This window comes from Hyaena hyaena, unplaced genomic scaffold, assembly GCF_003009895.1.
Source record: "Hyaena hyaena isolate Hyena2069 unplaced genomic scaffold, ASM300989v1 scaffold_1973, whole genome shotgun sequence".
Lineage (NCBI taxonomy): Eukaryota > Metazoa > Chordata > Mammalia > Carnivora > Hyaenidae > Hyaena > Hyaena hyaena.
The window spans coordinates 37,618-59,027 of NW_024082587.1; the positions used below are offsets into that span (position 1 = coordinate 37,618).

Genomic DNA, 21,410 nt, shown 5'->3' on the forward strand with positions numbered 1-21,410 from the left:
TATTGAGAGAATAATATACCTCATTATTCTTGAGTAACAGCTACTGACTTTTAAAGGCTGTTTAGAGTGTGTGACAGGAAACAAATAAAAGCATTCCACTTAAATTTTTGAAAGTTACTTTCATATACCAGAAAATGAAACAGTGGCTTCACAGACATTCCACTGCCATAGTGTTAATTTTATAATCTCCACAACAAAACCTTTAAATTTCCCTTTCGTAGCTTAACTATCTAGGGAATATTATGTAAAGTAAGTGTATCTTCAGTCTGCTTTGTGGTAGGTGACCTTGGCTCTCAAGAGTACATGCTATTTACTTTGCTGTTGTTGTTTTAGATATTTAAACCATTAGAAATCTACTGATGTCTCTAGTGTTCAAATAATTAAGATTTTGTGATGTGTAAAAGGGAGAAGGTTAGCACTCTCTTTGCTTGACAAGGATAGAAGAGGGTCTCAGTCCTGACAACACATATATGGATAAGGCATTGCCACCTACTTTGTGGCATCTAACCATCATGTTTATAGGCGATGAGGATTTAGGTGTGCACTTGTGATGAGCTCAGGGTTATGTATAGACATAGTGAATCACTATATTGTACACCTGAAACTAATATCACACTACATGTTAACTAACTGGAATTTAATTAAATACTTAAAAATAAATAATTAACATTTCTTGAAAGATAACCTTGGGATATTACAATAAAAATATGTAATAACTATTGAGCACATGTATGACAATCACTATTTTAAGCGCATTTTAAGTATGAACTTACTAATACTCAGCAACCCTGTGAGGTCAGTATCATTATCCCAATTTTATAGGTGATATAATAGAAAGGCATCAAAAGGCAAGTTAACTTGCTTAAAGTTAACACACATAGTAAGTGGTAGTGCTGGAATTTGATCCCAGGTCATATGGCTTAACAAATGGAGCTTCATGTAGTTATACTGGCTCAAATGAGTTGGCTTTGTCCTAAAATATGACAAATTTTAAATTTAGCAAGTTAAAATGTTCCAGTTAATCCAACTTAATTATTTTATTTTATTTTAAATTTTATTTTATTGTACTTTATTTTATTTCATTTTGTATTTTATTTTTAAGTTTATTAATTTATTTTGAGAAGAGAGAAAGAGTGTGCATGCACACGTGGGGAAGGAGCAGAGAGAGAATCCCAAGCAGGCTCTGTGCTGTGCTGTGACTGTAGAGCCTGACACAATGCTCGCTCTCATGAAATGTGTCCAACTAATTTTTTTAAAAAGTCATGTTAGATAAACTTTGTATGCATACCTCATAAGATTATTTCAACAGTCACTCATACAGTTTAGGGAAATATTTCTTCCAACCTCACACTATAATCTTCCTGAGAAGAAGATTTTCCAGGGATAATTTCAAAGCTCTTGTAAAAGGCAACATATACAGAATGCTTTTCTAAGACAGATGCTATCATATGCATTTTTTTCACATATTAAATCCAACAACAACCTTTGAGATACAGTTGCTGTCCTTTTATAGATGATGAAACTGAGGCAGAGAAAGGGCAAGTAATGTTCACATGTGAAAAGAATTTGAACATAGGCAGCCTAATCCAGAAAGAAGACATGTGATTGAAAAAAGTGGATATGAATTCAGTGGAGGGAGATAGGGACAAAGAGCATTGTCTTGTAGATAAGCTAAAAAGAGTCAAGCCAACAAAGAGTTGGTCTGCTTTTTATTTTTGTCATGCAGAGGCCATTTTTTTATTTAAAAAACATTTTGAATGCTTATTCATTTTTGAGAGATGGAGAGAGACAGAGTGTTAATGAGGGGGAGGGGAGGGGAGGGGGAGGGAGACACAGAATCTGAAGCAGATTCCAGGCTCTGAGCCGTTAGCAAAGAGCCTGACAAGGGGCTCAAACTCTTGAAAGGTGAGATCATGACCTGAACCAAAGTCAGATGCCCAACTGACTGAGCCATCCCAGCACCCCATGCACAGTACATTTTTGAAAAAAATGTCAGGGATGAAATAATCCTCCCTACTGCCTACCGAGGTGGGATGCTCTACCTTCCTTCCATACACTTTTACCAGTAACAACCCTTAATTAATAACATGTTTTGAGCCTTAATTAATAACTTGAAAATAAGATTAGAAATAGGTAGCCTACAGGACTGCTGTAAATGAGAAAACAGAAGTGAAATAAGCTGTAATATAGTCACTCAAAACCAATAGGAGTCCTTTAATTTGAGGCAAAAATTGTATCACATTTGGCTTCTAAAAAAGGTTTTAGCACTTGGCCAGCTATATCCCCTTCACATTATCTCACTGCCCACACTCAGAGAGCCTGAACAAAAGTTTATACAAAGTCTGGTGAAGGTGGGTGGTGCAGACTCTCATTCTACATCTGCCATACATGCAGGCTTTAGAATGTGACCTATAATTTTAAGACCACAAAATACTTTTTGTAGAATTTTGTGTTTTTAATGTTTCTTGACTCAATTAATATATAAATAGAAGGAAAAGAAAATATTGGGACCTTAGTACCATCCAGTTGATACAGCACATCCTTCAAACTTATTATCTATTTTTTTTTATTATTAAACAAATAGTATCGACAACCATGAACCAAGCATGCACCAGGTTTTGGGAATAATATCTACTATTTGCTCTGCTGAAACAAATTACAACATGCTTAGTAGTTAAAAACAGCAAAATATATTATCATATAGTTCTATATGTTAGAAGTCTAACATGTTATCTATTGGGCTAAAGCCATATTGTTAGCTGAGCTGCATCCCTTTCTGAGGCACCAGATGAAAACCCATTTCCGTGCTTTTTCCAGCTTCTAAAGGCTACCCATATTCCTTGGTTCGTAACCACCTTCCATCTTCAAGCCAGTAATGGTTGGTCTAGTCTTTCTCACACTGAATCATTTTGATACTGATTCTCTCAACTCCTTCTTTCACTTCTAAGGATTTTTGTGATTACATGATTTCTACCCCGTGATAATTCAGGACAATTTCCCTATCTTAAGGTCAGCTGATTGCAAGCATATTTCTGTTTGCAATTTTAATTCCCCTTTGCCATGTAACATACTAGTAGGTTCCACAGATTAGAACATTGATGCTTTGTGGACCATTATTCTGCCTCCTGCATCATCTCTGTTCACACATTACTTAAAGCTTATGGAAGATAGGTGCTGACTAGCTGAGTAAGCAAATAAATACATATTTCAGAAACTGTGATAATATGCTATAAATATTTTATGGTATGAGTGTTTAAATTGTGGAGAGGTGATCTAGATTATGGAATTTTTCCTTAGTTGGCTACATTTGTTTTGAAATTTAGTGGAAGAGTGCGTAGTTCAATTAGTGAAAGGATTAAGGGAGAAGTTTCTCATAGAACCACATACAAGGGTTTAGAAGTAAGAGAAAACAAGAGACTTGGAGGAACAAAAACAAACAAACAAAAAACAGTGCTCCTGGAGCAAAATGAGCCTTGTAATTCAACTTTAAGCCATTATCAATGATCTATCATATTCTGCTGGTTGAGATGTTAAGAATAAAACAGGGAAGAAAACTTGTTTTCTTCATTTTCTTCCACCGCCAGGGATGGTTCTTGCCCTTTTTAAATTATATATTTGGCTCTGGGTACTGTAAAAACATTTGCTTAAATGGTTACAGTGAGTGCACTGTTGTTTTGTTTTCAGTTCTCTGAGATATTTAGAATAGTTTTAAGCATATCATGCAAGTAAGATCTTCAGTAGTACTGTAGAATTTGAGTGTTTCAAATCATTTGTCATTTAATATGCCTATATATGTTTAGTCATTTTCCCTTTTATAATTTGAGTTTTTTATATATTAGTATAATAATTCTACCAATATCAATATTAAAGATTTGATTTTTTTTAAAATTGAAAGAAATAAGAAACTCTGCATATATCATGGTATTTCAAGGTATTTCATGATCTAAGCTCTTTCCAAAGCATTTTGGGTTAAGATTACAATTTTGATAGTTTTGATTCATTCCTTCTTTTATACATTGAGAAAGTATCTCCTCATCACTGACTTTAAGTACCTTGAAAGGTATGGGGTTTTAGTAGTGGATGTAATAAATATAGTTTTCTTCACTGTGTACAAAAATCTGTTCTGTTGTCTGTTACTCCAGCAAACAAATTAAACAATTGTATCTGTCTGGTCTGATAAAAAGAATATTATGGAACATAAATAACAGTATCACTAAAGCCAGTTGTATATAGAATATAAAAAACAACTATAGATTGTTATCAGTTTATTATGAAAGGCAGTTAGAAAGGGATCCAAATCCCTAAAAATTTTCTAGCCCCTAGCATGTGGTAGCACTTCTTGTAGACTCTATATCACCATGTAATTTAATACATTAAAATAACTTTCCTGTCTTTCATTTAGCATGAAAGCTCTTTAGAGGCAAGTACCATGCATTTTTTTTTTTGTCCTTTTTCTTATGAAATGTAGTAGGGTCTCCTTGGTGGCTCAGTCCATTAAACATATGACTCTTAATTTCCTTTCAGGTCATGATCTCATGGTTGGTGAGATCAAGGCCCATGTCAGTCTCTGTGCTGACAGCATGGAGCCTACTTGGGATTCCATCTTCTCTCTCTGCTGCTTCCCTGCTCATGCACATGCTGTACCTTACTCTCAAAACAGACAAACATTAAAAAAAATCCAGTAGTATACAGAATATAGTACATATTGAATATCTTTAACTAAATTATACTGAAATAAAATACCATTTAGAGGAATTAAATCATATTGGTGGGTAAATGATTTATGAAAATCTATGCTACTTAACTGCTGCTTCAACATATAAAATGTTAAGAAATGATACATTTATCATTTTAAGATAATGTATAATGGTTTCAGAATGTAACATTATACTTCAGTTATCCAAGTGCAACTAGAATAAATATGACTCCATGCTATTTCAACAATAAAAAGAGATCACCTCAGATAAGGTAAGATCAGAATAGAACTTTAAAAAAAATAATAAATCCCATAGCTCAAAGAAACAGCTCTGTCATATGTTAATTTTTGTAAACCATGCCATTCATAAATCCATAGTAATATGGGCTATCTTGTTTCACTCTGTGACTCTCATAAATTCTATTTTTTAGTTACTTATGATGCTGATTAAAATATTTTTATAACAATTACATAACAAAATTTGAAAATTTCAAATGATTTTAAATAGTACAATTTAAAATTCTTTTCAGAGATAAAGCTTTTTTATTATGGCAAATCTGAAAAGTAAAATTGATTGCAATGAAGAGAATACAAAGGCTTTTATAAAGATGGTGTGTAAAGGATAAAATATTTTAGGTATACTTAACCTTTCCTTAAACTAGCATAAAGTGAATATTTTCTTATTGTGCTAAAGTTGGCTATAAGAGGAAAGAAAAATAAAATTATACTTACAATTAATTTAGTAATCACATATGTTGACAGTGTTAGACAGTTGCAAATGTCTCTTCCATAACATAGTCAAATGAACTTTGGGGTCTAGTACACATGTTGCTTAATTTCTTTCATTGGTTGACTAGCCTTATTAAGTTAACACAAGTTCTTTTATTTTCAGATTATGTATCAGAAAAGTGGGATGATAATACTATAGAATCTTGGAAATGGGGTTATGTATGTGAAGGGATCAACAGAATGCTGAACAGAGAATTATCAATATTTGGTATTTGTTATTTTATTATTAAGTACTTATTATCTGACCATAACATTCTTGCTAATATATTTCAATTACTGTACTGTTTGTTTCCTTCATAGTAAATGTTAAGAAGGCTAATGAAGAGAAATAGAAAAAGTAATGGAAAGTAGCTTTCTCATCTTGGTATTTTTGAAGCTTTATCTGTGACATGATATTGACCACAGGGCATGTGTTTGGAGCCTTTCTGGGTTTGATGTTTCCCGACCTTCTCTGACATTCTTCTGACCCTCCCAGCAGTTTTTCTCCAGCTCTCTTCAGCATTTCCTCTGCTTCCTGGCTGTGCGTCAACACTCCTGGAAATTTTCCCAGATGATTCATGAAAAAGCATGTAGAGTAAGAACCTCAGGGTCACAGACTTAGAAGAGGGGATTCTGAAGGGCAAAATAAGACTATCCAACAAAAGTTGTTCACGACTTAACAGAGAAATTTTAACCAAAAGAAAATATTATTGTGTTGGCTAAAATAAACATGAAGATTTCATAGAGTCAAGTAAATCATCTAAAGACAAGAAAACTGAATTGAGTGGGAGTGATTTTTGTAGTGGAGTTTCTATTTTAACAGTGATTTTTTCAGTTTGCGTAATTCATATAAGGTCTCTCCTATATGAAGAGAGATTGATATATCCAAAACAAACGTTATCTCTCTAATTCCAATTAGAGGTTCAATAAAATAGCCTGAATGTAAACTAAGGCTCAAAGAAAGATAATGGTTTCAAATTGATGCTTTACTGTAAGAATATATTTGTCATAGTAAATGTTAATAGAAATAATTTTCAAAATAAATATCTTAAAACAAAGCATTTCATGAGAAGCATTGTGGCTTATAAGATAAAAGAGCTGTAAAACTAAAATGGTAACTCACTGTGGTTAGGCAATAGCTGTAAGTATATAACACTAGTATGTCTCAGCTGTTTTTGATGGTACCATTTATGTTGAGCAATATGCCTTTCCTTGCCTGACCTGGAAAACCATCATGATTCTTGTTTGTCAGTATGGGCCAGCTGTACTAAAAAACAAAAACAAAAAACTGAAGTGGAATATCAGGGCTGGTTCCAGTCACAAGGCCCTTGAATCCAAAGACTACTTAATATGCCAGCATTTACCTAAAGGTATGGGCAGCTCTGGAGAAACTAACAAGGCCAGTTTCTAAGACCTAGTTTTGTTGGGAGTTCACATACTTACAGACCTTGGGTGCATTGGCACCTAGCAGAGAGTTTGCCAGGTACTCCCAAGTCCTACTTCTGCTCAGGCAGAATAACACTCCTATCCTTATTAGTCCAAAAGGCATTCTCTTTATTTTTCCTCCCTATTACTTATTCTCTAGACTTAGCTTTTACAAAAGTTTGAAAACTCCATAGTTCCTTCATATCATGCTAGTGTGATTTTTCAGCCTTCAAACAAACACTTTAGTAAAAGATTTGGACATAACCTAGCTATTGAAACACAGTTGGGTATGATAGAAAGTGGATACATACACATATCTCAACAGTTTTTTGAGGTTAAGCATTTGATCTGTAAGGAATTGTTTTTCTCCCTCTGTTCTTGCAAGATATCATCATCCTGACCCTAAGTTCACCCATTTAACAAATACAGTATTTGCTCAGCTCCTTTTATAAGCAAGATACTGTGTTGAGTGAAGGATATACAATGGTGATCAAAAAAACATGGTTGTTTTTCTCATAAAAATCACAGTAATGGGAATGATAGACAGCAAATATTCATATCATTATAATTTATAAGATAAAAGAACAAAATGATATGCATAAATTCCACACCAAAACAATCCCTAATAGCCTATATATGCTCTGAAAGCTAGAAACCTAGACTGCTAGGGACTCATAACATAAAAAGCCTACATTAAATGAACAATTACAATGAATAAGGCAGAAAGAAACATAGTGATGAATTAGACTTCATTCCTCATGTCCAGGAATTGATAGTTTCTGGCTAAGAGGATAAAGCTAGCTTTATGGAGAAGATGACATTTAGAATGAAATTTTAGGATAAGGATGATAAAGAAATATGGTAAAGGGCACTAACTGCCAGGCAGAAAGAATAAACTCCACATCTAACCCTTTTTCATGACCTTTTAATTCCAGAACTAACCTGGTTTGTTTACATTTTCCATTATCCCTGGTGCTCGGTGGTGACTGCTCCCTGCCTAGCCTAAAATGTGCCTCGGATGTAAAAGGAGCAGAAGACCATTACTTCTGTCATTATTTAGTAGAGTGAGATTTTTTTAAAAAATATTTTTATTTATTTCTAGGAGGGAGAGAGAGAGACAGCGTGAGCAGGGGAGGGTCAGAGAGAGAGGGAGACGCAGACTCTGAAACAGGCTCCAGGCTCTGAGCTGGCAGTCAGCACAGAGCCCGACGCAGGGCTCGAACCCCGAACCGGGAGATCATGACCTAAGCGAAAGTCGGTCGCTTAACCGACTAAGCCACCCAGGCGCCCCAAGTGAGATTTTTTTTTTTTGATCTCCAAACAAATCCTTAAAAATTTTAGAAAATATTAGAAATAACCCAAAGTTTGGAAGCCAGTGAAGTTGGAAAAATAATGATAATTATCAAAACTCAATGTAGTTTACTCACAGTAACTGATACTTGGGAAGCCCCAGCTCCTATTTTCTTTCCTCTAACTTAAAGCCTATTAGAGGCATTTTCATTCAGACTTTAATCATTTTTCCCTAACTCTTTCTACTTTGGTTCTAATTCTTCAAAGTAAAATGGGTACATAGTTAACTTTATTATTATTATGAAATATGTATGCATATTATATATGCTTTATTCATATTTGATAAATTTATGTATGCATTCTGTAAGAATGTCTGATAAAACTCATAATACATTTCTTACTAAAATGAAAATGAAAAGTTTGGAGAAGAGATTGATAATAAAATGACATATTCAGGAAGACTTATGTTCTGTATCCTTATAGCATAGAGTGTACCCATCAGCAAGTTTCTCTTACAACTCAGGAATACTCCTATCACAGTTGGAGACTTAGCCACTAAACCTTAATTGTCACTATCAAACTTGAAAGACCATATTCAAATAAGTTGTCAAAATTAGGATTTATGCTCTTTAGATGCTCTCTATTTTAAGGACCAAAATATCCCTACAGAAGACATTGTATTAGTAATAAATAGTTTTTGTATGTAAATGTTCATTGATGTGTTTGTGCCTGCCTTGTCCCTTCTATTGAAAAGTATCTTGTCTTAAAACAAAAATGCACATGCAATACTACTGTAACTAATAAATCATGTATGAAAAATGTGAAAGATGGCATTATATATCAGTCAGTGCTTCTTTGTATAATTAGATATATTTTCTTCAGTTTCTGCAGACCATCTATGACATTTTTGTTTTAAAAGTTCATTCATAATGTAAATGAATAATGCATTTTCTTATGATGGACACCCTGAACACTAATGTCATGTCACTGATGATGGGACTGTCACAAATGCGAGAAGAGAAATGATAACTCGAGGAGTTATTTTTTACCCCACCAAATGTTAAGAAAAAAAAATTACTGTGCATTAGCATTGGATACTCTGCCCACTTCTACAATATATAGAGATCAACTTTCTAGAAAGCCATGGATGCCTTCCATCTGTTGATTTACTCTAGGAAGGAGGAAATTTTAGTTTTGCCTCTACTTCTCCATGTAAGAATATAAGGAAGAATTTATCCCTGGTGAGACACTGGGAGCAAGTAAAGCTCTATAATATGTAACTCACTAGAGAATTTTTTTTTTCATTTAAAAATATTTATTTATTTATTTATTTTATTTTATTTATTTTGTAATAGAGGAAAAAGAGCAGAGAGAGAGGGAGACAGAGAGAATCCAAAGCAGGCACCACAGTGTCACCCCAAAGCCCTATGTGGGGCTTGAATCAAGGAATACCCTGAACCGTGATATCATGACCTGAGCCAAAATTGAGTCAGATACTTAACTGACTGAGCCACCCACGTGCCCTTTATTATTTATTAATGAATTAATTTATTTATATTTAATCATTTTTAAATGTTTATTTATTTTTGAGAGAGAGAGAGTGAGCAGAGGAGGTGCTGAGAGAGGGGGACAGAGAATCCAAATTGGGATCCATGATGACAGCAGAGAGCCTGATGCGGAGCTCGAACTAATGAACCATGAGATCATGATCTGAGCCAAAGTCTCACACTCAACCAACTGAGCCACCAAAGTGCCCCTATGTTTTCTTTATTACTTGAGAGAGAGAGAGAGAGAGAGAAATGTGGGAGAAGAGGAAGAGAGAATCTTAAGTAGGTTCCACACTCAGTTCAATCTTGGGACCCTGAGATCATAACCTGAGCTGAAATCAATAGTCGGAAGCTCAACTGATTGAGTCACCAAGAAGTTGTGGGAATTTCTTAATAAAAAGTGTCATTTTAGTATTAAATAACTATTTTATAAGGAAGACATTTTATTTTATTTTTAATTTTTATTATTATTTTTAAATGTTTTATTTATTTCTGAGGGAGAAATAGAGATAGCATGAGCAGGGGAGGGTCAGAGAGAGAGGAAGATACAGAATCGGAAGACAGGCTCCAGGCTCTGAGCTAGCTGTCAGCACAGAGTCTGACACGGGCCTGGAACCCATGAACCGTGAGATCATGACCTGAGCTGAAGTCAGACGCTTAGCTGACTGAGCCACCCAGGCGCCCAAGGAAGACAACATTTTAAAATTTGAGTTTATTTGACAATTCTGGGCAAGTCAGTTATTTTATAATATATATTTGAGAAGACATAAGAATATATTGAATAATGTATATTATTTAAGAACTCCACATTTACATCATTCCATTCTGTTCCTGCAACAATCTTCCTATACAGTATGTGCATATGTAGTATTATTAACCCTTGTTATAATAATGAAACAAATCCTAGGATAATGAGAAGTAAATCCCAAGTTTTTTAACTTTTAATCTGGTTTTATTATCATGATAAGTAAGACAAAAATTTTCCTCTGAAAGAGTTAAATAGTAGAAATAAGAAGTAAGCACTGTTTTAAAATGGTTCAGGGAGGGGGTACCTGTGTGGCCCAGTTGGTTAAGTGTGGTCCGACTTTGCCTCAAGTCATGATCTCATGGTTCAGTTTGTGAGCCCTTATAGGGCTCTCTGCTGTTAATGCAGAACCTGCTTCAGATTCTCTGTCTTGTTCTCTCTTTGCCCCTCCCCTACTCACACGTGCTCTCTCTCTTCAAAAATAAATATTAAAAAAACATTAAAAAATAAAATTGTTCAGGGATAATTTAGTTATTAGTATCATCGCTTTCCTATATTTTAAATTCCTTAAGTGACAATCGTTAATAGCGATAGAGATCACCTTATATGACACAAAATATATACTCAATAAATATCTGTTAAAGAAATGCACAAGTATTCACGGAATTTGTTTTGATTTAATTGTTTTACTGCTATCTTACCAGCTTGTCTTACCCTGTCAGAAAATAGGGTTCATTCTAAACTTTGTAGTTTCAGAGTACATAAATGCATCTCTTTAATCTAGGTTATTAAACATCTTTCATCTGGCTAACTTCCAGAGAAAGCTTTAATCTCTCACAGAGTAACCAAAGCAAACTCCTAGGGGTGGGTACAACAAAGTCTGGAGTCTTATATTAAAATATACTAAAGTATGATACATGAAATTTTAAATGTTATTTTAACAGGTATGGGAGTGTCTTAAATGTAATAAAATCCTGAAATGTACACTCAGAGCTACAAGAATATATAACACAAATCTTGAAGAAATCATTTAACAATGCTTTTTTTTTGCCCCAAGATTTTCATTTTTCTAAATTTAATACCAACATATTTGTGCATGCATATACATAATACAACCAATTAGTATGATGAGTTCTTGAGGAAAGGTAGATGTAGAAGGCATTATAAATTCTTTTCACATTCTTGCTAATGTCTTTCCTCAGGCCCATCTACAAAGAGATACACACTTTCAGGAGGAAGAAACTAAAAGAACATGTATATACATCGTTTGGAACTAAAAGCACATCTGGAGCAATGCCCCTTAGCTTTTAAAAGCTCTATATGTTGATGAAGTCCCAATAGTCCAATAGTTTATTTTTGCTTTTATTTCCCTATCTTCTGGAGACATGTCAAGCACGAAGTTGCTGCAGCCGTCACAGAGGTTTTCGCCTGTTTTCTCCTGTAGGATTTTGATAGTTTCCTGTCTCACATTTAGGTCGTTCATCCACTTTGAGTTTATTTTTGTGTATGGTGTAAGAAAGTGGTCCAGTTTCATTCTTCCGCATGTTGCTGTTCAGTTCTCCTGGCATTATGTGCTGAAGCGATTGTCTTTTCCATTGGTACTCTTTTACTGCTCAGTAGAAGATTAGTTGGCCATATACTTTGGAGTCCAGTTCTGAATTCTCTATTCTATTGCTCTGATCCGTGTGTCTATTTTTATGCCAATACCATACTTTCTTTATGATTACAGCTTTGTAATATATGAATTGTGATGCCTCTTGAATTGAAGTATGGAATTGTGATGCCTCTAAGCTTTTGTTTTCTTTTTTCAACATAACTTTGGCTTTTTGGGGTCTTTTCTGGGTCCATTCAAATTTTGGGATTGTTTATTCTAGTTCTGTGAAGAATGCTGGTGTTATTTTGATAGGGATCACATTGAATGTGTAGAATGCTTTGGGTAGTATCGGCATTTTAACAATATTTGTTCTTCCAATTCATGAGTATGGAATGGTCTTCCATTTCTTTGTGTCTCCCTCAATTTTTTTTTCATAATCTTTTTATAGTTTTCAGTGTACAGATCTTTTACCTCTTTGGTTAGTTGTATTCCTTGGTATCCTGTGGTTTTTGGTATAACTGTAAACGGGATCAGTTCTTTGATATCTCTTTCTGCTGCTTCATTATTGATATATAGAAATGCAACCCATTTCTGTACATTGATTTTTATATCCTGCAACTTTGCTGAATTTCTGTATCAGCTCTAGCAGTGTTTTGGTGGAGTCTTTGGGATTTTCCACCTAAAGTATCATGTCACCTGCCAGGAGTGAAAGTTTGAATTCTTTCTTGCCAATTTAGATGCCTTTCAATTCATTTTGTTAGCTGATTGCTGAGGCTAGAACTTCCAGTGCTATGTTGAACAACAGTGGTGAGAGTGGACATCCCTGTCGTTTTCCTGATCTCAGGGGAGAAAGCTCTCAGTTTTTCCCCACTGACGATATTAGCACGATAATATTAGCTGTGGGCCTTTCATATATGGCTTTTATTATGTTAAAGTATATTCCTTCTATCCCTACTTTCTTGAGTGTTTTTATCGCAAAAGGATGCTGTATTTTGTCAAATGGATTTTCTGCATCTATCAAAAGGATCATATGACTCTTATCCTTTCTTTTATTATTGTGGAATATCATGTTGGTTGATTTGCGAATATTGAAACAGCCCTGAAGCCAATGAATAAATACCACTTGAGCATGGTGAATAATCCTTTTAATGTATTGTTGAATTGGATTTGGTAGTATCTGCATAGTGAAGGAAACAATCAACAAAACTAATAATCAATGGATGGAATAGGAGAAGATATTTGCAAATGGCATATCAGATAATGGATTAGTATCCAAAATCTATAAAGAACTTACCAAACTCAATACCCTGCCTCCCAAAAAAAACAAATAATCTAATGAAGAAATGGGCAAAAAACATTAATAGACACTTTTGTAAAGAAGAAATCCAGATGGTTAACAGATTCATGAAAAGATACTCAACATAACTTATCATCAGGCAAATACAAATCAAAACCACAATGAGATACCTCCTCACACTTGTCAGAATGGCTAAAATTAACAACTCAGGAAACAACAGATTTTGGACAGGATGTGAACAAAGGGGAACCCTTTTCCACTGTTGGCAGGAATGCAAACTGGTGCAACCACTCTGGAAAATAGTATGGAGGTTCCTTATAAAGTTAAAAATAAAACTACCCTACAACCTAGCAACTGCACTACTAGGTATTTATCCGAAGGACACAAAGATACTGATTTAAAACAGCAAGTGTACCCCAATGTTTATAGCAGAGCTATCAACAATAGCCAAATTATGGAAATAACCCAAATGTCCATTGACTGATGAATGATAAAGAAGATGTGTTACACACACACACACACACACATACATACATATACACGCACAATGGAAATGGAATACTACTTGATGATGAAAAGAATGAAATTTGCCATTTGCAACAATGTAGATGGAACTAGAGTGTATTATGCTAAGCAAAATAAGTCAGAGAAAGGCAGATACACGTGGGATTTGAGAAACACAAATTTCTCAAAATTCACTCATGTAGGATTTGAGAGACACAGCAAATGAACCTAAGGGAAGGGAAAGAAAAGTAAGATAAAAACAGGGAGGCAAACCATAAGATATGTTTAAATATAGAGAACAAAATGAGCATTGCTATAGGGGAGGTGAGTGGGAAGATGGGCTAAATGGGTGATGGGCATTAACAAGGTCACTTTCTGCAATCATCACTAGGTGTCATATGTAAGAGGAAGAAATGAATCACTGGATTCTACTCCAGAAGCCCAAGATTACACTATATGTTAACTAACTTGAATTAAAAAAAAAACACCCCTTATATGTATATATGCATCTTTTATGGAGTATGGAATCATATAATAAAAATAGTGATAATTTATGTTTTTCCATAGTTTTTGAAGGACATTTGTGCCTTATCATAATTTGATTGGTAGGCATTAATATGAACCCATAAACAATGGAGATACCCTATTCTTTAGTGGAGACTATATGTATTATTAGGTTGACAACTTTCTACTTATTAATGGTAAGTGGGTTAATTATTTCTTCTAGTTTTCTAATCGATAAAATGAGAAGTGAGAAAGGGATAATATATTCATTATAGATGTATCCATTATCTGTTGATAACAATAATATTGGGTAACAAACTACCTAACAACTCAGTGCTTTAAAGCAGTAATATTTTGTTATTACTCAGGAGTCTATGTGGTCTTCTGGATGGTGCTGCTGATCTGGATTGAAATTGGATCTTTGTGTTTGCATTCACTTGTATATCTGTAATTAGCTGTCATGTCATTTGGACACTCTCTGGTCTAGGACACCCTCTGCTGGACTCTTTATCTATTGTTTACATGATCTTTCAACTTGGATTAGACTTCTTTTCCTCTTTCCTTTAGAATCCTTTTGAGTGAATAAAAGTGCTCAAAGTGTCTTATGGCCTAGTTCTGAATCTGGTACTCTATTACATCTGTGATTTCTGTTGGCGAAAGAAGAGAAGTCAGATTCACCTGGATTCAAGGAGTCGGGCACAGATGGTATCTGTAAAGAATGAGCAGGGAGTCACATTGAAAAAGAAATGGAGAATTGGGGCCATTTCTGCAATGAATCTACTATTATATGGTTTTGTAAATTTTAAGTACAATAATATACAATGTGTATACAATTCTTTGCAATGCTGCCATCTCCTGATGCCCATCCCTTATTTTACATAAGAGGAGACATTGATATAGAGAGTATAATTGGTTTATTGAAGGTGACCTAATAGTAAAACTCAGATTTGGCTCCAGAATTTAGACCTCCTGATTCCTGTGAACTTAGAGAGAACTCATTCTTGTAGAATAGATGATATACTGAAATAAATAAAGCAGATGAAACTTGATTATTCCTTAGTTATTCCTTACAGTGCAGTATTCCCTACAGTGTAGCAGTAGTGTTGGTGATAATTTTGTTGCATTCTAAACATATGTAATTTCAGGGGCAAATTTTTATTTTACTACTAATTTTAATACCACACAATCTGTTATCGTTAGCAAGGTCATCTTTAACTTGAAAGAGACTCCAGGAAAATACTCTTTCAAATTTATATGCTGGAAAACAAAAAAATCATATCAAACATATTTAAGAAAGTGTCAATTTAAACCCTGACAGAAATATTAGTGATAATTTATTTTTACTTAGGTTTATAGCAATTGCTATTCTTATATTTCACATTTTATTTTGTGTGTAATTTTAAAGGTATCAGAAAGAAACATCTCAAATGATTAATGATATTGGCAAATCACAAATTGTCATTCGGATTGACCACATACTGTCCTAGATTCTCCTTTTAACCTTGATAAACCTTTTACTTGCATCAAATGAAAATGAAACAACCTATGCTTGATTTAGTTATTTAATAACCAAGGCAAAGGATTCTATTCCTAAGTATAATCACTGTGTAATATGAAATATAATTTTATTTGTACCATAATGTTATATACAGTTACAAGTATTTCATAAAATTTATGTTGTTACTTCTTTTTTTTAAAGGTTTTTATTTATTTTTGAGAGAGAGAGAGAGAGAGACAGAGTGCGAGTGGGGGAGGGGCAGAGTGAGGGACACACAGAATCTGAAGCAGGCTCCAGGCTTCAAGCTGTCAGCACAGAACCCCAACATGAGGCTTGAACTCACAAACCATGAGATCATGACCTGAGCTGAAGTTGGACGCTTAATCAATTGAGCCACACAGGCGCCCCTTATGTTGTTAGTTCTAATGACAGACAGTTAGTTATGTTAGTGTACCTTGTATAAGGTGTTTATGTGTTTGTAATTAATGTTGGCATATTTTATTTATTCTAAAATTACTTTATATCGGTTATACTTATATTGGTTATACTTACATTGGTTATACTTTCCAATTTTATGTGAAAAAGTCTTTATGTTTAATTTTTGTATTGAAAGAGTAAAAATGCATGCTTCCATTTGTTTTCTTTCTGGATCAGTCTTATCCGTTTTTGAAAATTGAATTTGGAATAGATCTAGGCATAAGGGCATCTGGATTTTGGTGTCCCTCAGCACTTCATCATCTTTCTGCTCTTATTGTCTCAGTTTCTGCTCTGACAGTCTTAGTCCAGCCTTAGCCCAGCAAATGTTTCACTGAATTATCTAAGAAGACTACTTAGGTTAATATGAACATGAATAGAAACTATGATAAATATTCTGCATTTCAGGTTAATTTTATAAGGTAGTAAGGGATGAGACCTCAATTATTTTTTCAGCATTCTGAGTATCTTAAAGGAAGGAGCTTCAGGATCTGTGCATGATCTGTGTTTTTTAACAAGTGTCCTAAAGAATTCTTATGCCAGGAAATATTTATTCTGGAGAATTGAAAATACGGTGAACCAGATATCACTGGATGTGAATTAGTGTCTAAACTTAGTTAATTGTAAATTGTGTAACTGTCAGTAAATTGACTAGTCATATCAGACCTCTGTTTTTATCCTATAAAATAATCAAAAGAGAGAATATCACAGGCTTCTTATCTTTCATTAACTAATTTTGGAATCAAAAGGGAGCAAATTTAGAATCTGTTTAAAAACGTTTATACAAATATAAAATATCACTTTTCCTGTGCTTATGACTTTCACTGGTACCTTCTCTTTTGGGTATAGCTATTTACTTTTCTCAACCTTCAATAGAATTGGTTGATGGCTGTATCTGTTCTGTTTTGTTTTAAAATGCAAGTATGTGATTTAATAATCCTAAGAATTGATTTTGCACAAGTAGGACATAAAATGTAAAATGTTAACTAGTATCAGCAATTGTATACTTCCTGAATAAATGTATTTCAAGCTTTTCTTAAAAACTCAGAAGCTTTGACCTAAATATAATGAGGATAGAGGTGATTTTCTACATTTATATGTCATGTAACACTGTCAAAATAAAATATTTATTTTTCATTGATAGAACGTAACTTACAGCATCATTTCTCTTCCTGCTGAAATATTACCAATTAAATAAAACATGAACTCTAGAGAGTTTTTGCTTTCATTTCTCTATGTGGATTTCAGAATTCTCTGTTCTGTCTCCTAGAGCATACCCCAAATTGATTTCTAGCTAGTGTGTTTTATGCATTCTGGCACTTTGAATTTTGACACAAGCCAAATTCCTGAATAAGTTAGAATATCAGGAAGATCAGTACTTTAGTTTGGGTTCACTCGGTAAACTTTCATCTTCATCAGGAAAACAGTATGGGGGCATTTATAAACAAGGTCCTTTCTACGAATAAAAGAAGAGAATAAGAAAGAGCAATAACGGAATTAAGTTTAGCATGAAAGATGAGAATAAAATTGAATATCATATTCACATATTAATCAAATTAAATGCATCTGAACTATTAGTATTGTATTTTCAAGAGTGAGTAAATAATGTTTTATGCTACTTATCAAATAACTAATTCATTCTGGAACAGAATTATGTTTTTAGTTCTCCAAAATATAATCTGTATTTTTGGTAATAGAAGTCTATATGTTAAAACTTCTCTATACTTTTTAATCTTCACTCTCCACCCTCCCCTAATAAAAGGAGAAGATATCATTCATCTCGGAGGTAAACGAAGGCAAGGAGTATTGAGGAGTGCCAGTGAACTTTCTTGGATCTCTGAGAAGCAATAAGTGACAGTGGACAGTTTTATAATTGTCTTTTTTATCTGAAGCTAATCATGACAGTAAGGGGAAAAGAGGAGAAAGCATAAGTGTGCAAAGGAGACATCTTTAAAGGAGAAAAGCAAACAATCAGGAGGAAAGTCGTATATCTTAGGCGTAACCCTGTTTGAAACAGTGGTAGGCTCTTGGCACTTGTGCCTCAGAAGAGGGAATAGTTAATATAAGAACTGTTCTAAATTCCCTGTGATCTATGAAACTGTTCTTGTAGGGAATCTCTTTGTGGGGAAAAAAATAGATCTTGAATAATTATGGTATTTGAAATTCTAAGGTAAATCAATTCCTTAAACTGAAATTAGGGCCTCTCCTGGCACTAGATTTGAGGGTCTGGCGTGAAAATGTGAATGTACATGTGAGGCTGTTCTGTTTTTCAGCAGGATTAGTAAGTAGAATCTTTGCTAAACTATCCTGAGATTAGGCCCCATCCTTGTTTCAGGAAGCTTTGTGAAATAGAGTGATCAGGCACAAAGTTTCTCACTCTAGTGACACAAGTTTTATGTGAGGAGTCTCTGATATCTCCATGAAAAGAGAGTGTTTGTACAAAAGTAAACTTTCTTAAGCATTTCATGTTGAAATTGCTAAAGAAGGAAACTACCTAGTACTACCTATCTTTAGCTGCATAGTTCCGTCTTCCATGGCAGCATGATGTTATGATGTTTTGTGTGTGTGTGTGTGAGTGTGTAAAGGTCTATAAGAACAAGAACAATATCAGGATAGCTTCTTAACAGCCTATTGCTTTCCTGAAAGAGCAGAATAGAGCTCCTTCTTTCATAACCCTGCATACATATATTTATCTTTGCTTGACTTTGAGAGAATTGTATGTATAATTAACGTGAAAAAAGCTCATCCATCAACAGTTTTTACAGCTTTATAAACACTGAAAACTTAACATGGGTACTTTGTTGTCACTTGCATTTCCTTGGTCATTGGACATTAGATTAGTTGAGGTGTTTTTGAAGTAATTATAAGCACAAAAATGTCTACTCTTGATTATGACAAATGCCTGTCAAGCTGTGAACTATCTACAAAAGTGTTCAAATCTATTAAGAACCCTAATGATCTTTTCTATAATTTATTTTACCATAGGCAGAGGCTGATGTAGCAAAATTAAATTTAAGATTACTCAGTGATACTAGAAAAACCCCAGGAGCTAACATTGACAAAAGTCAAAGAAAAAGAAAAAAAAAAGTTTAAAAAGGATACTGCAATTATGGTTTTAAATAAATAAAACTAGAAAAAGGTTTTTTTAAGCTATATATTAATTCATTTTAATTCTTTTAAAGAATCACTGAGTGATTAATCTGTTAGGCACTATGTTGAGTATTGGGGACCCAGTGAAGAATCAGCTACTTTCTTTGCTTTCAGGGGTTTTAAAATTTGGTTGTGAAGACTGAGGAGTACAGAGTCAAATGGAATATAAAATAAAAATATAATTAGGGTAAGAAGAGCATGAGAACGCAACTAAACACATCTTAATTGATAGAGTTCCTAGAGGAAGGGTTACGTAAATACTTGGATGATATAGAGAAATTAGTTTGTACAGGACAGGAGGAAAAGACAAAATAAAAACTTTCCAACTGAAACTGTAACATATACAAAGGATCAACAGAACTAGAGCCTTATGAAATCAGTAAACTGAAAATCATTCTATATGCTACAACATAAAAGTGTAAGATTAGCATGTCAAAAATTGGGATGTGGGAGTGTACCAGGATCTTAGGAGATAGAGTAAGAAGTTTAGGATCATTTGGAGCCAGTGACGTTTTTTAATTAGAGGAGTGATGTTATCAGATATATGTTAAAAAAAAAAAAAAACAACAACAAGGAAAAGAAAGTCTCTTTTAGTCATGGGGAACACTGAAATGAAGGAAAACTGGATAAAGAGAGACCGGATTTAGCAGAGAGATAGTGAGGACAAATTCAAGTATAGCACTTCCAATTCTCACTTGAACCATTGGAATTTAATGGTTCAAAATGCAAATATCAGAGACTGAGGGAGAACAAGTTTCTTGTGTGAGCAGATGGAGTTGTTTCAAACATAATGAATTTGAGAATTCCTATAGGATAGGCACATGGGAGAGGGTTGGAAGGCATCATTGTGAAAAAAAGAGTTCCTGTTAACTCAGATTAAGAGGAGGGACCACTTGTCAACCAGACCTTTTTGTAATTGATGTAAGAGATGGGAAAGCAAGGCATCAGCAGTTAACTAGTTACCCTCCAGCTTATTGGTAGAGATGAACAGGGAGCAGGTAGGGATTCTCTCAAACTTATTTTTTGCTGTTCCTAAATCTTATGAGATAGATGACCTAAGTTATTTATTGCTTTAAATTTGTTTCATACTTAGAATACTGGTTTATTTAGGGGCGCCTGGGTGGCTTAGTCGGTTAAGCGTCCAACTTTCGCTGAGGTTATGATCTCATGGTTCTTGGGTTCGAGACCCGCGTCGGGCTCTGTGCTGACTGCCAGCTCAGAGCCTGGAGCCTATTTCAGAGTCTGTATCTCCCTCTCTCTCTGACCCTCCCCTGCTCACGCTCTCTCTCTCTCTCCTAGAAATAAATAAATAAATAAATAAAAAATGTCGCTGAAAATTATTATTAAAAAAAAAAAGAATACTGGTTTATTTGTGTCCAACCTAAAGGACCTAGGGACTTTGCTATTTTGTATTTATCATGTATGGCAACAAGTGTAACTCCCACATGGTCTCAGTTCTTCATTCTTTTTATTACTATATGTTTGTGGATCATGTCACTTCAGAATTTCTTTGCTTTGAACAGGCATCACCTGCAGCTCCTGAAGCTTGCTTTCCCCATAAGCCCAGAAAGCCTAAAATGCCTAGAATTTGACATCATCCTTAGGTGGCCTCCATCAGAAGTGTGGGATTGAAAAACTCCAAATTTCTTGGCATAGGTCAGGAAAATTTTGAGGCATAATTTATACCATCTTGAGGATTTTGCCTACGATCACACCCTTGGTTGGGTTGCTCCCCACTGTTCTGATTTTTCAACTTTATTTTTTTGCTGTTCTCCAAAAGGATTTCCATAATAAATCACTTTTTTACAAATTCCCATCTTAGCCTAAAACATACTGTTTTCCTGTTCACCTTAACAATCCCTGTGTCCTGTGTAGGTTCACAAAGACGTATAAAATGTCTGTGGTTCTATCTCAACAT

The 21,410-nt window shown here is 34.3% G+C and overlaps 1 non-coding gene across 1 annotated transcript; it reads left to right on the forward strand.

Annotated features, from left to right (window-relative positions):
* Positions 1 to 390: 390 nt before the first annotated feature.
* Positions 391 to 519, forward strand: LOC120227024. The gene has a single exon (XR_005527152.1). It is a non-coding gene; the product is annotated as a U6atac minor spliceosomal RNA (small nuclear RNA).
* The last annotated feature ends 20,891 nt before the right edge of the window (positions 520 to 21,410 follow it).